At 45.6% G+C, this 12,332-nt stretch overlaps 1 protein-coding gene across 1 annotated transcript in view; it reads right to left on the bottom strand.

Moving 5' to 3' along the window:
* LOC139716297 (adhesion G-protein coupled receptor G7-like) overlaps positions 1–12,110 on the bottom strand; it is an 85,187-nt gene extending 73,077 nt beyond the window's left edge. Inside the window, exon 1 of the mRNA XM_071627862.1 lies at positions 11,550–12,110. The gene's annotated coding sequence lies outside the window, so the exon portion shown is untranslated. The remainder of the gene's footprint in view (positions 1–11,549) is intronic.
* Between the last annotated feature and the right edge of the window lie 222 nt (positions 12,111–12,332).

The raw sequence follows: 12,332 nt of genomic DNA, 5'->3' as shown, positions 1-12,332 counted from the left end.
TGTGCAAATAAATTCAATGATATGGTAATCATTATGGCTGATTAAGATGCTTGAAATAGAACACTTCCCTACAGCGCATAAACGGGATTGAAAAGGGATTTGAATACAGTTTAATTCATTCGTATTGCTGTTTTTGCCTCAAAAAAGCCGGAGAATAGCTTTAATCGGGGTGTATTTCGTAGAAAACCGCTTGACTTGCGATGACATCATGTGGTCATCCGCGAGCAAGCAAGTAACTCTCCTGGAGAAAATTATAGAATAAAAACATCGGCTATGATAATTTCAGATATAAGTAGTTTCTGGTATTGTGATTCTCGAAAGGTATATTCATGTTTATTTCGCTTTGTGGAAAACCAAGATTATTTTAGAGTAAGAATAATAATTTGGAAGAAAAGAGTGATTGGGTCAGAAATCTTCCTCTGGTCAGCTCGGAGAGACCGCGTGAGTTTCATTCGCTCTAAGAACGGCCAGAGGAAGAGGACACGTTTTGCGTCGGAGGAAAAGTCGAAGTTTTGGACAATCATCCCGATTTTGGAGAAAATCGTAAGTAAATTCAACATTACAATTTATAAATGGATAGAGAAACGTCCAATAATGAATTGTGTCTCCGCACGTTGTTTTAGAGAATTTTCTTTAGGGAGAATTATGACGTTGTTAGGTGATAGTGGTCCTCCGTGAAATAGTTGCGTTTTCGCTGGACATTAGTCTCGTATGATACCACTTTCCTTCTTTGTGTGAATTCCACATACTGTATGGAAGACAGAGATTAATTACGATGAAGTTGTTTTAAGTTGTTGACCGTAATTGTTGATATTGTGTTTGTAATTTCGCATTACGAAGTAGTAATGGTGTTAGAAAGTTTCCGTTAACGATGATAGGTGCTAGGAGTGAGCGACTACCATCTTGGTTACGACTCATGCTCTGTGTACTTTATCGAGTCGCTTTCCGTCAATGGGAGAGGGAGAAAGAAGAGAAGGAGGGAGCGAGCGAGAGGAGACGAGAGATGGAGAGAGAAAGGGAAAGAGAAGTTTACACCAGCCTTATCGGAGGTGGTATGTCGAATTAAGAAGAGAAAAAGTTAGGTCGCGTGGCAACGGTCACAAGAGTTGATTCATGTTTTATGTCCAGTTATCCACAAGGGATTTGCCTCGCTCAAGCGAGTGACCTTAGACAGGCAAAAGTACAGATTTCGGTCGGTATTTAGTCAACAAATCGTAGCTCGTTCATTTTGCCGATAAAAATGTTACAGCGAGCCGTAGTTGAGGAGTTTTAGAGGAACAAAGAGAAACAAAAGACACTGACTCTACGTACAGTGAGGGGCACGTTTGTTTCGCTGCTTTGGCGGCTTGTTCACATTTAATTTCGACGTAGTAGTTATAATTTTGATGCACCGTATTGTATTGTAAGATGACTGATTTGTGTTATCGTTGTATATTGCAGCGGGTTTGTACGACGTGTTCTGACAAACGGGAACTCGTAACACAACAGAGATTCCTGTGTTGGATTCAGGTATGAGTAATGTATAGATGATTTGTGTTATGAAAAGGATTAAATTAGATCAAATTAAATAAGCTGTTTACGCAATTGAAGGGAGATGTGATTCCTCCTTGGAAACATTACTTTGATTAGTCATGCACGAGTTTGGATTGGTTTAAATAGTACAATGTACCATCAACTAAAGATTGGGCAGTTCGCATGACGGGAAGATAGATTGATTGTGCATGATTGTTCAGATTAAAGAGAATATTGATGTAAGTAAATTGTCATGGTTACTAAGGTGACAAGAACCCAAGGGGGGGGGGGATTTGGCAATGGTTAACGGTAGCGTCGCCGTTGATGGCTGATTTGATCGTATGATCATCACTTGTAAATATTATTATAATGCTTGTGCGTGCGTAGTATGATTATTATTCCGCTTGCACATCATACTTGTATAGGATTTTTTGGATCGCCAGTTGAGGGGCGTACATTGAGTTAGAAGATTATCGGTATATGAGATACATGTAAATTGTCTGTGTCATAGTAAGCTATAGTAGATTCATTTGCATAGTCAAGTGCTTTAAATATTTTATGCAACATTGACAGATGGTATCGGATTTCGACGTATCAGTTAATAAAGAATTATTGTATCAATTTATTGGCTTTTTGACGCATGTTGAGACAAAAGAAATTAATTGCAAGATTATATCGATAGACAATTTAGAATATAAAAACAGTTTGTTGCATTGTGATGAACAGACACATGCCAAAGGTATAAATTGCAGATTTTGTTTGGTTTACGTATTTCGGACAATATAGGAAACGAGAGGAGTTTATTTAGAGCGAAAGCTATTCCACAGTTAAATTTTGGTCAGGTAATTTTAAGTTTCTTTAGCGAAGAAATGTGTTAGTTTGATTTATATCAACCTATGCTCGTTGTTGTTGTCGTATTAATATAACAGTGCTAGTAGTATATTGCGTGGTTCAGTATATGTATTGATTATCGTTTTGTTGTTTTTCTCTGCTTTGCAGGGGTTTTTCTTTTGGATTTTTTATTTTGGGTTCTTGAGTCATTGAGAAACATTAAAGGCCCAAGTTCCTTTAACTGAAGTCTCCCGACATCCTCATTGGTGTGAACCCCGTGGACCTCAACCGTCCATATACCCCGTGAAGTAGACCCACTTCACGACAGAATTTCTGGTGGCAGCGGTGGGATGATTCTTCAGTCGGACGGACACCATCGGGCATCTTGAAACCCCTGAACTCCAAGGTCAACGAGGGCTTGAAGGACTTCGCCAGGGCCGGGGCTTGAAGGACTTCGCCAGGGCCGAGACTGGACTGCGAGGAGTGCAAGTTCCTGTCTGAGAGTGAATCACAAGAGGCTACAGGAGCATCGTAGCAAGGAGAGTTCCGGAGGGAGCTAATAGAGAACATTGTTCAAGAGTAGAACAAAGGTGGTTTAATGTTGGACGGAGTATATCCAACGAGTTAGCCTTGGAAGTGTAAAAGGAAGTTTTACATATTCTAAAGCGTGTTGTTACATAAAGTGTGTGTTTGTTTTGTTGTATTGTTATATTTTATCTTGTGTAGGAGGTATTAAATATGGCAGCAGACGATCAGGGGACGGCAGCGATGGCTGACATGCTGAGGGCGCTGACCACCACACTACAAGGCCTAAGTGTACAGCATGCACCGCCTGCTGTTAAATTGAGCAAATTTAAGAGGACACCTCGTGGGCCGGGAGATCCAAGTGTAGGTGAGTGGGTGGAAGATTTTAATTGTTATGCCCGTCGTTATAAGTTAACAGGGAGTGCGTAAGCAACGGCACTCATGGAGCACCTAGCTGGGCCAGCAAGGGATGAGCTCCTTTGCAGGGATGAGTCGGTCAGGGAGGACTGTGATCAAATAATCGAGGTGCTCCGTTCGCTGTTTGGAACTACCCCGTCAGTACCACTGTTGAGTGCCAACCTGCATAGCCGGATGCAAGCAGAAGGGGAGACGCTGGCAGATTATAGTCGAGCTCTTCTTCGACTGTATACATCCATGGAAGATGCAGCTAGTAACCCGGAAGACAAGGAGGCTTTGAGGCGACTGCGAGACCAGACCCTGAAAGACCGCTTTGTGCGTGGCGCAAGAGAGAAATGGGTTCAAAGGGAACTTAGGAGGATTGAGATGGCTCACAAGTCCAAGAGCTTTTTGGACATGAGGGAAGAAGTCCTCCAGTTCTTTCAGGACCAGGAACATGCTCCACGCCGCAGCAGAACAGGGGTAAATGAGCTGAGCGAGGCACAGGGCTCCGTCCATGCTCTACAGGCTGGAGAAAAAGAAGTTCAGGGGCTGCGGTCGGAGGTGAGCGAGCTTCGAAAAGAGTTTGCGGCACTTCGCAGCTGTTTACAGGGACTCACGGGTCAGCAGTCGACTAAAGACGGAAGGCGGGGCCCTAAGGAAATGACCTGCTTCAACTGTGGGGAAAGGGGTCACCTGGCCCCTTCGTGTCATAAGGAACGCCGTTGCTTCAAGTGCAAAGAAGAGGGTCATCTCAAAAGGGACTGTCCTCAAAACCTTGGACGACCGGCACCCTCCTCACAACCCAGTCCTCAACCAGAGAGCACCGGGGCACCAGCAGGGCTGCAAGGAGTACCTGGTGCACGGTACGGAGCGCCAGCGGTGCAGTGCACGGGGATGCCGTTGGAAGCTGGAGGAGCAGGTTGCTCTCGAAAAGTCCGACGGCGATCATCAAGTTGGCAGGACTGGAGATGGGTTGCGTCTTGGACACTGGTGCAGAAACCTCCCTCATCCCGGCCTCTGTATATGAAGGGAAGCTCCGCAATAACCTTGGGGAAGTGGGAGAGGTGGGTACCTTTCTCAGTGTGGTTGGGGCGAGCGGATTCGAGCTTCCTATTAAGGGTTGCATAGAAGCCCCACTGAGCTTAGGGTCAGCCACTATTCAAGCAGCTTTCTTGGTGGTGGATGACCAGCAGGCAGTGAAGAGTACCAGGCAGGAAGAGTTCCCGATACTTCTGGGATGTAACATCCTGCGCCCACTTCGCGAGCGACTTCTCCCGCTGGGTGATCAAGCAGGAGGAGAGCTGGACCTGGTCTTCAGTACTCTACAGGGAGGGGATTGGGAGGGGAACGAGGAAACTAGGCGGCCAATCCCAGTCATGCCGGAGCAGGAGGAAGTGATCCCGCCATTTACGGTTCGTCGCATCGCCTGCCGCACGACACCTATGGATGAGACCTTACTGGTGACGGCAGTCCCCATCTGCACAGAGGGAGACCAGGCAGTGGCAGCCTATGATGGCTGTCACAATACAGCGGGAGGGAAGCTCAACCTGTATGTGGCGAACAGAACAGAGCTGTTACAGGTTATCCGCCCTGAAACACCTGTAGCAAAGGCAATTGCAGTCCATCCCAGAGAAGAAGTGATGCTGTCCTTGAGGGGAAGCCAAAGGATTGTAGTGTCTGTGGAGGAGGTCATTACAGACACGGTAGACTCTCTAGTGTACCAAAAGGAGAAGACCCAGGTATCCTCAGAGGATCTCCCTCAGGAAGGAAGTAAAGATGAAAATTTACTTCCAACTGGGGTGATGCTAGAGGGACTGGGTGTGGCAGAGAGGGAGGCTGCAGAAGCACTGCTTCAGAAGCACAAGTCGGTGTTTTCTACCGGGAGTTTTGATGTAGGAGAATGCGACGTCATTCCGCACATGATCGACCTCACGGAAGGGCCTCCCATCCGCCTTCCATATCGAAGGATTCCACCCCATCTGATGCCGGAGGTTAAGCGAATGCTGCAAGAAATGCTGGATCAAGGCATAATCCAGCACTCTAAGAGTTCCTTCGCCAGCCCCATCGTTCTCGTGAAAAAGAAGGATGGCTCATTGAGGCTATGTGTTGACTACCGGCAACTCAATGACCGGACCACCAAGGACTCCTTCCCACTTCCCAGGATTGAGGAGACTCTGGAGGCAATGGGGGGTGCACGGTTTTTCTCTTCACTAGACCTGTCACACGGATATTTTCAGGTGAAGATGGATGCTGGCTCCGTGGAGAAGACGGCCTTCAGGGTGCCGTGGGGACTGTTCGAGTTTACCAGAATGCCACAGGGTTTGACTAACAGTCCAAGCACCTTCCAGAGGACCATGGAGTTTATTCTGGAGGATCTCAACCTCTCTCAGATTATCCTCTACCTGGACGACATCCTGGTTTTTTCTTCCACTTTCGAGGAGCACCTTGAAAGGCTGAACAGTGTCCTCCAACGCCTGGGAGATCATGGATTGAAGGTGAAGGGCAAGAAGTGCCAGTTTTTCAAGGACAGGGTTAACTACCTAGGGCACGTTGTTTCTGCGGAGGGTGTATCAGTGGACGAGGAGAAGGTGGAAAGAATTAAGACATGGCCAACTCCACAGACTTCAGGGGAGGTGTCCTCCTTCCTTGGCCTTGCATCCTGCTATCGGCGCTTTGTTCCGCGGTTTTCTCATATGGCTGCACCACTTCATAAGGTTGCAGGAGGCAAGACGGGTGCAGCGGGGAAGAAATTCCAGTGGGGTGCACAGCAACAAGAAGCATTTGACACACTGAAGAACGCCCTCACTCAGACGCCAGTCTTGGCATATCCACAATTCGATCGCCCCTTTGTCATAGAAGTGGATGCGTCCTATGGCGGTCTAGGGGCATGCCTTCTCCAGGCTGATGAGGATGGGAAGATGCACCCCATTGCGTATGCAAGCCGTACCCTGCGTGGGGCAGAGAAGAATTACCCAGATCTGTCTAGTTTCAAGGTTGAGTTGCTAGGGCTCAAGTGGGCGGTGACAGAGAAGTTTGGTCCGTACATACTTGGATCCAAGTGTACAGTTTACACCGACCATAACCCCCTAGCTCACTTGAAGACGGCGAAACTTGGGGCAACGGAGATGAGGTGGGTCTCCCAACTTGCTCCATATAATCTAGAGATCAAATACCGTCCTGGTAGGAACAACAAGTGTGCAGATGCTCTGAGTAGGCGGCCTGAGGACAGCACAGCCAAAGTTGAACAGGAACTAGTGACCAAGGACATGACAACGGAAGACGTCAAAGTGGCCATACGAGAAGTAGGTGGGTGCCTTGCTGTGGGGAGAGAGGTGGGTGTGAGGGATGGGGTCACGTCAGCTCCCACATGCCAAGGAATCTGGCCAAGCGTACTGCCGTCCTTCACTCATGCAGAGTTGACGGATGCCAATCAGGCAGATTCTGCATTGAGGGAGGTGAAGAAGATGTTCCAGAATGCCTGGCAACCAGGAGGTGACTACAGGCAGGAAATCCCAGGACTGAAGAGTTGGCTGAGGAAGTGGCCGCGGATAACTCTACACAAGGGGGTCCTGTACCGAGAAGTCACAGACACCATCTCAGGAAAAGAGCGGCAGCTGCTGGTACCATCACAGCTGCAGAAGATGATGCTTGAGGAGGCCCATGACAAGTGGGGTCATCAGGGAGTTGGAAGAACGACCAGCCTCCTTCAAAAGCGATGTTTTTGGCCAGGCATGCACCACCAGGCGAAGGAGCATGTGAAGGGGTGTTTTCGTTGTGTGACCTCGAAAACGCCCTCGCCAACGGTGAGACCCCCTTTGAGACATCTCCTCGCATTCCAGCCCTTGGAGGTCCTCGCCATCGACTTCCTGAAGATCGATCCTGGGAAGGGAGGCTACGAGGATCTCCTAGGTCTTACTGATGTATACAGCAAGTTCTCGATTGCGGTGCCTTGCAGGAACCAGACCGAGAAGGTGGTGGCCGCTGCCCTTCGAGAACACTGGTTTGCCCGCTACGGAGTTCCCCTTAGGATCCACTCGGATCAAGGGAGGAATTTTGAGAGTGCGCTGGTTAAAGAGATCTGCCAGCTGTACGGGGTGAAGAAATCAAGGACAACACCGTACCATCCGTCCGGGAATGGACAGGTTGAGCGCTTCAACCAGACGCTTTGCTCCCTGTTAAGGTCTCTAGACCCAAGGGATAGGAGGCGATGGCCTGAAATGGTAACCCATGTTGTCTTCATGTATAATACCACGCCCCATCGAGTACGGGAGTCACTCCCTACCTCTTGATGTTTGGAAGGGAGGCAGTCCTCCCCCTGGATCAATTGATCTTAAACACGGACAGAGACTGGAGCGAAGATTACTCCCAGACCCAAGCCGAGTTACTGAAGAGGGCACACGCCGTCGTGTCGAACCGTCTTCGGAAAGTAGCTGAAGAAGAGGAGAGGCGTCATCAGTCTAGGACGTCGACCCCGACGATACCTATCGGCCAGAGAGTTTTGCTGCGTCGATTCGATTTCAAGGGACGACATAAGCTCGCTGATAAATTCTTCCACTCTCCGTACGTAGTTGTAGGCAAGAACAAGGAAGAGGACGTGTACGAGATACGGCCTGCACGCGGGGGAGAAACTAAATGGGTGAACCGGCGACTTCTGACGGTAGATCCCCGTGAAAGCGTCGAAGTAGGATTGGGACACGACGAAGAAAACGAGGAAGTCCAGGACCACACACAGTTCGGATACCAGGTGGAGTCAGGAGGTGAATCCAGCGACTCAGAGCTCGACGAACTTCGCATTGTCCACCGTGTGCCAGAGATAGATGACACACCAGTTGCCGCTGACGAAGAACCACGGAGGTCCACAAGAAGCAACAAAGGGGTGCATCCAAACCCAGCTAGGTTGCCACGATCCGTGATAACGGGCCTCCCAAGTTAATTAACACGTGGGCAGTAACATTCAAAAGTCGGTTATTATGAGCTGTTTACGAGGGCGTAAACAACCATAAGCGGGGAAGATGTCGGAAAATGGAAAATTGACGAGATTAAACTTTTAGTTTGTGAAAATAAATTCAATGATATGGTAATCATTATGGCTGATTAAGATGCTTGAAATAGAACACTTCCCTACAGCGCATAAACGGGATTGAAAAGGGATTTGAATACAGTTTAATTCATTCGTATTGCTGTTTTTGCCTCAAAAAAGCCGGATAATAGCTTTAATCGGGGTGTATTTCGTAGAAAACCGCTTGACTTGCGATGACATCATGTGGTCATCCGCGAGCAAGCAAGTAACTCTCCTGGAGAAAATTATAGAATAAAAACATCGGCTATGATAATTTCAGATATAAGTAGTTTCTGGTATTGTGATTCTCGAAAGGTATATTCATGTTTATTTCGCTTTGTGGAAAACCAAGATTATTTTAGAGTAAGAATAATAATTTGGAAGAAAAGAGTGATTGGGTCTGAAATCTTCCTCTGGTCAGCTCGGAGAGACCGCGTGAGTTTCATTCGCTCTAAGAACGGCCAGAGGAAGAGGACACGTTTTGCGTCGGAGGAAAAGTCGAAGTTTTGGACAATCATCCCGATTTTGGAGAAAATCGTAAGTAAATTCAACATTACAATTTATAAATGGATAGAGAAACGTCCAATAATGAATTGTGTCTCCGCACGTTGTTTTAGAGAATTTTCTTTAGGGAGAATTATGACGTTGTTAGGTGATAGTGGTCCTCCGTGAAATAGTTGCGTTTTCGCTGGACATTAGTCTCGTATGATACCACTTTCCTTCTTTGTGTGAATTCCACATACTGTATGGAAGACAGAGATTAATTACGATGAAGTTGTTTTAAGTTGTTGACCGTAATTGTTGATATTGTGTTTGTAATTTCGCATTACGAAGTAGTAATGGTGTTAGAAAGTTTCCGTTAACGATGATGGGTGCTAGGAGTGAGCGACTACCATCTTGGTTACGACTCATGCTCTGTGTACTTTATCGAGTCGCTTTCCGTCAATGGGAGAGGGAGAAAGAAGAGAAGGAGGGAGCGAGCGAGAGGAGACGAGAGATGGAGAGAGAAAGGGAAAGAGAAGTTTACACCAGCCTTATCGGAGGTGGTATGTCGAATTAAGAAGAGAAAAAGTTAGGTCGCGTGGCAACGGTCACAAGAGTTGATTCATGTTTTATGTCCAGTTATCCACAAGGGATTTGCTTCGCTCAAGCGAGTGACCTTAGACAGGCAAAAGTACAGATTTCGGTCGGTATTTAGTCAACAAATCGTAGCTCGTTCATTTTGCCGATAAAAATGTTACAGCGAGCCGTAGTTGAGGAGTTTTAGAGGAACAAAGAGAAACAAAAGACACTGACTCTACGTACAGTGAGGGGCACGTTTGTTTCGCTGCTTTGGCGGCTTGTTCACATTTAATTTCGACGTAGTAGTTATAATTTTGATGCACCGTATTGTATTGTAAGATGACTGATTTGTGTTATCGTTGTATATTGCAGCGGGTTTGTACGACGTGTTCTGACAAACGGGAACTCGTAACACAACAGAGATTCCTGTGTTGGATTCAGGTATGAGTAATGTATAGATGATTTGTGTTATGAAAAGGATTAAATTAGATCAAATTAAATAAGCTGTTTACGCAATTGAAGGGAGATGTGATTCCTCCTTGGAAACATTACTTTGATTAGTCATGCACGAGTTTGGATTGGTTTAAATAGTACAATGTACCATCAACTAAAGATTGGGCAGTTCGCATGACGGGAAGATAGATTGATTGTGCATGATTGTTCAGATTAAAGAGAATATTGATGTAAGTAAATTGTCATGGTTACTAAGGTGACAAGAACCCAAGGGGGGGGGATTTGGCAATGGTTAACGGTAGCGTCGCCGTTGATGGCTGATTTGATCGTATGATCATCACTTGTAAATATTATTATAATGCTTGTGCGTGCGTAGTATGATTATTATTCCGCTTGCACATCATACTTGTATAGGATTTTTTGGATCGCCAGTTGAGGGGCGTACATTGAGTTAGAAGATTATCGGTATATGAGATACATGTAAATTGTCTGTGTCATAGTAAGCTATAGTAGATTCATTTGCATAGTCAAGTGCTTTAAATATTTTATGCAACATTGACAGATGGTATCGGATTTTGACGTATCAGTTAATAAAGAATTATTGTATCAATTTATTGGCTTTTTGACGCATGTTGAGACAAAAGAAATTAATTGCAAGATTATATCGATAGACAATTTAGAATATAAAAACAGTTTGTTGCATTGTGATGAACAGACACATGCCAAAGGTATAAATTGCAGATTTTGTTTGGTTTACGTATTTCGGACAATACAGGAAACGAGAGGAGTTTATTTAGAGCGAAAGCTATTCCACAGTTAAATTTTGGTCAGGTAATTTTAAGTTTCTTTAGCGAAGAAATGTGTTAGTTTGATTTATATCAACCTATGCTCGTTGTTGTTGTCGTATTAATATAACAGTGCTAGTAGTATATTGCGTGGTTCAGTATATGTATTGATTATCGTTTTGTTGTTTTTCTCTGCTTTGCAGGGGGTTTTCTTTTGGATTTTTTATTTTGGGTTCTTGAGTCATTGAGAAACATTAAAGGCCCAAGTTCCTTTAACTGAAGTCTCCCGACATCCTCATTGGTGTGAACCCCGTGGACCTCAACCGTCCATATACCCCGTGAAGTCGACCCACTTCACGACATGTAGATTTATGTTTTTCAGTTTACGTTGATGCCTGACAGTTGCTATGGCAACATCACGATGGAATAATGATGAAAGTCTGCTGATGGTGATTTCGGCACGACTTCTGCAATAATCATATCCACTATGACTAGGACTCATGAGAGTTATTTTTCCTCCAATGTAAGTTATGTTTGTGAATGTTACAACAAACAATAACTGCTGTAGAAATGGCTGCTATAACCAGGAAGTACTTAGGAACCGAAGTCGCATTAGTGAAGGGGGTGGGGGGTGGGGGGGGGGGGGTGAGCCGTGAGAAAAAGCTACACCGACGTATGAGCGCAAGACACATGAGGAGTGAGATTTGCTAGGTATTCGAACCCCCTTCACCGCTTCACGAACTACTTGTCATTCAGGGATGTGTCCGCGTCAGCGAAACATCACCCGAAAAAAACATGCGAACTTTTTCGGACTAAGTATGAACTTGTCCTGTTCACACTCTAGTTCTTATTAGCATATAATCTACCCTTTCACGGAAATGCAAAGCACATACACAAGTGATATTCAACTCTAGAATACTTACTATTGAACGATAGATTGTCGTAGTCGAAGCAGTGAGATTTCATTAAACCTCGATGTGGACCTTTCAGCGCTGTGATTTCTTTGTTGCAAAGGGAACGCTCTCATTGCACGTATGGATTGCACGCAATCTCGGAATTATATGCAACAATCCATATTGTCTATAATACTTTATCTCTTGAACAATGCCTTCGGTGATGAGTTCGAAGCGTGCCGTATCCTCCAAAGTCGTCGTAATTTCTTACATGAATGAATGGTCCGCTACGAATGGAAGCGGACAGTGTTCATCAAACAATCAGCAACCCGATCTATAAATATTCGATGATCAAAGTATCAAATTCTGCGTAAACTTCAGCATGAATACTAATATGAAACGAACCCCAGTTGTTGGACATTCCAATTCAGGAAACCGAAAAACAATCCGACGACCTGTTCTCATTCGCAGGTATGGTGTAAACGTAAACTATGTATCCCTAGTCGCAGTACAGGAACGCATCTCGTAATTGCACGTTCGGAGTTGACATAGGGCCTACTGCTTTGATTTGCGTTGAACATTGTGATCATGTCGCAGGCATTCTTACCCCGAGGCACAGGTCAACCTGAGCAACATGAGTAGTTGGGGCGTTGCTATGTTTGGTGGCGTGCGGTTGGCCTGTTTGGAGAAAACTTCCCTGGCGGAAGTGATTTCTTCCGAGGTCACGACGAAACTATGAATATTAAAGATGCAAAATGGCCGAGAATGATGAATATCGCACCAGTCGGAAGTGTGTGTGTGTGTGTGTGTGTG

Source organism: Diadema antillarum, unplaced genomic scaffold (assembly GCF_040938485.1).
Source record: "Diadema antillarum isolate AM-2024a unplaced genomic scaffold, OU_Dant_1.0 scf00000063, whole genome shotgun sequence".
Lineage (NCBI taxonomy): Eukaryota > Metazoa > Echinodermata > Echinoidea > Diadematoida > Diadematidae > Diadema > Diadema antillarum.
Note: the sequence above shows the minus strand (reverse complement) of the source record. Positions and strands in the feature narration are given on the sequence as shown.